Consider the following 3,224-nt stretch of genomic DNA (forward strand, 5'->3'; position numbering starts at 1 on the left):
CCGGGAGGATCCCACGTGCCGCGGAGCGGCTGGGCCCGCGAGCCATGGCCGCTGAGCCTGCGCGTCCGGAGCCTGTGCTCCGTAACGGGAGGGGCCACAGCAGTGAGAGGCCCGCGTACCGCAAAAAAAAAAAAAGAAATGAGGCCTGAGAACAGGGGAGAAAGTCAGATAGAGCAGGGTTGGCAAGGATGAGCAGAGGCGCTCCAGGTGGAGGAGCAAACATGCAAAGACCCTGGACACATGCGTTATCGCCTTTAATTCCCATGGTCCCTGAAACTGAAGAACCGGCTGCCAGATGAGGTCTAGTCAAGCTCACGCAGCTCGCAAGGAAAGGAGATGGGATTCACATGCAGGGTGGTTCGGATCCGATGTTGTGCGAGCTGCCTTGAGTGGCCTTCTCCTCCAAAGTCACCTAAGACCCGCATTCCCCTAAAAGCACCTGAGCAAACGAGAGATGCTCCTTGCTGACAGCACAGGCTTCCTGGTGGAGTTTCTGCGCTCTATTCCTATCTACCGTCCATCCATTTCCCCGAAAGGGACTGACCTCTTGCTCCCCTTGGGAGAGCAAGCCCTTAGTTTCCCCTTCGATCCCACATCAAAGGTTGGTTACCTGGCCCACTCTTTTCATTGACTTGAAATGCTCTATGGCTTCTGCTTATGAATACTTCATTCTGAAGGAAACCCTATATTAGTCAGCCCGGGCTGCTGTAACAAAGCACCACAGACCGGGGGTGCTTAGAGCTGAAATCTCTTATCTCACAGCTCTGGAGGCTGGAAGTTTAAAGTCAAGGTGTCGGCAGTGTTGGTTCCTTCTGAGGGTTATATGGGCAAGATCTATTCCAGGCTTTGGCTTGTAGACGGCCGTCTTCTCCCTGTGTCTCCTTATAACATCTTCCCTGTGTGTGTCTGTCTCTGTGTCCCAGTCTCCCCTTTTTATAAGGACACCAGTCATATTGGATTAGGGGCCACCCTAATGACAACATTTCAACCTGATTATCTCTGTCAAGACCCTGTCTCCACGTGAGGTCATATTCAGAGTGGGTTAGGATTTCATCATGTGAATTTTGAGGGAACACAACTCAGCCCATAACAAACACCGTGACCTTTCCGTTTTAGTCCTTCACAGCAATATTTCTAATAGTTTTTCTCCTGGAAAATGGCCCAGAAGACTCCTAGTTGGGATTCCATACAGGAATTTGTATGGCTATACTCAATTTCCTGGACCCTTCCCCAGGAAGTGCGTGTCTTTGTGGGAAGTATGTTCTACCCGAAAATATAGCAGCTCTTGGCTCTAGAGAATAGAGTAAGTAGCCACTGAGATCTGGAGGTTCTAGAATGTATAGTCACATTTGTGGGGGGGGCCAGAAGTCTGGGCCTGATCCTTCAAGGGGCTCCAGGAGACAGGAGGGAGGGCCCCATGATCCCAGACAGCACTGTTGTCTTGACAGAGCTCAGACTTGGAGCCAGCCTCTCTGATTCTACACATGTGGGGGGGGGGGGGCCAGAAGTCTGGGCCTGATCCTTCAAGGGGCTCCAGGAGACAGGAGGGAGGGCCCCATGATCCCAGACAGCACTGTTGTCTTGACAGAGCTCAGACTTGGAGCCAGCCTCTCTGATTCTCTGGTTCTCTTCAACCCTTTGGTTTCAAACCTGTGTTACCTTCATTTTATATCAGTGAGCATTTCTGCTAATATTTTCTTTACTCTAGATTGGCGGTGTTGCAGGGGATGGAGGTGAGGTAAGATCTTGTTTGCCTGTGGTCATATTCTGGCAACAAAGCCAGGTACTGATTATTTCCTTAGTAACTGAAACAGTTCCACAGTATTTCATCTAAAATACGTATCTGTGTGACTTCTAGGATGCAATGTTCCAGAGAAGGCATTAGCAGATAGTTCTCGTGGTTCATCCTCCGGTAATCTTGTTGTTCTTAGGTTGTGTTCAATTATGATGAAGCCCGTTCGTGCACCTTGTTTCATTTTAGCCTCACAACGTTTTTTTTTTAATTTTTATTTTATATCGGAGTATAGTCGATTAACAATGTTGTGTACGTTTCAGGTGTACAGCAAAGTGATTCAGTTATACGTGTATCTATTCTTTTTCAAATTCTTTTCCCATTTAGGTTATTATAGAATAATGAGCAGAGTTCCCTGTACTATACAGTAGGTCCTTGTGGGTTATCTGTTTTAATTATTGCAGTGTGTACATGTCAGTCCCCAACTCCCAGTCTGTCCCTCCCCTAGCCTGACAACCTTTGTGGACAAGACGTGTTGCAGGTGTTGGTGTCTTTACTTTACAGAAAGGTGACCTGAGACTGGGAAAGGTTAAGGGATAGCTCAAGGTCACACTATGATTAAGATCCTGACCCCTTGCCATGGCTCTGAGATGCACACTTCTAGTGCCCAGCCAGAAGAGGAGACACTGAGAGCGTGAGCTTGCAGATACCAAAAAGGCATTTCCACTCAGGTCCTGCTTAGGTGTCATGTGTGGGACAGACTGGAAAAGAAGGAAATGGTACCAAGAGCATTAGTAAGGGAACAATTTGAGAACCTCACTCTAAGTATAACCCAACAATAGTCATGGGACTTTATATTTGCTCCTGTCCTAATGATGGCAGAGTTCTCATCAAAGAACCTCATCCTAACTGGAGAGCAAGGTGGGATATCTCTTTGAGCTACATTTGACTCTCAGTTCAACCTCTGCATATTTGTTCACATTGTGTCTTTGGGCAACATTTCTCTTGGTTGTTAAATCACCACATATAAAGTCTCTCACATCTGAAAGAAAATTTCAGGGACAAAACGAACATCCCTTCCTACAGGAACATGTCATTCATTCATTCATTCATTCATTCATAGACAGGCGCTGATAGGCTCTCATGCTGGAGCTGGCAATGAGGTCTCCCTCTGGCTGAAGCCGAGCTGCTCTCCAGAATAAAGGAAAAGGGACAGCAATGGCCACAGCCAGTGTGGAAGGTGCCAAGTGCTGACTGAAGCTCTGGGGCCCTTGAACTGTCCGGGGAAGGAGTCTTGATCCTAATTTGCTGTGGGTCTTTAGGCAGAATCACTTAATCTTTCAGGGCCTCTGGTTTTTTGGGGGTTTTCTGTTTTGTTTTGTTTTGTTTCGTATGTAAATCAATGGATAAGATCAGCTGTTTTCGGAGACTTCTTCCAGCTCTGTGATTAATTCTGAGTCTCCATTTGCCAAATGGAAAGCCTGTGGTACTT

Source organism: Physeter macrocephalus, unplaced genomic scaffold (genome assembly GCF_002837175.3).
Source record: "Physeter macrocephalus isolate SW-GA unplaced genomic scaffold, ASM283717v5 random_279, whole genome shotgun sequence".
Classification (NCBI taxonomy): Eukaryota; Metazoa; Chordata; class Mammalia; order Artiodactyla; family Physeteridae; genus Physeter; species Physeter macrocephalus.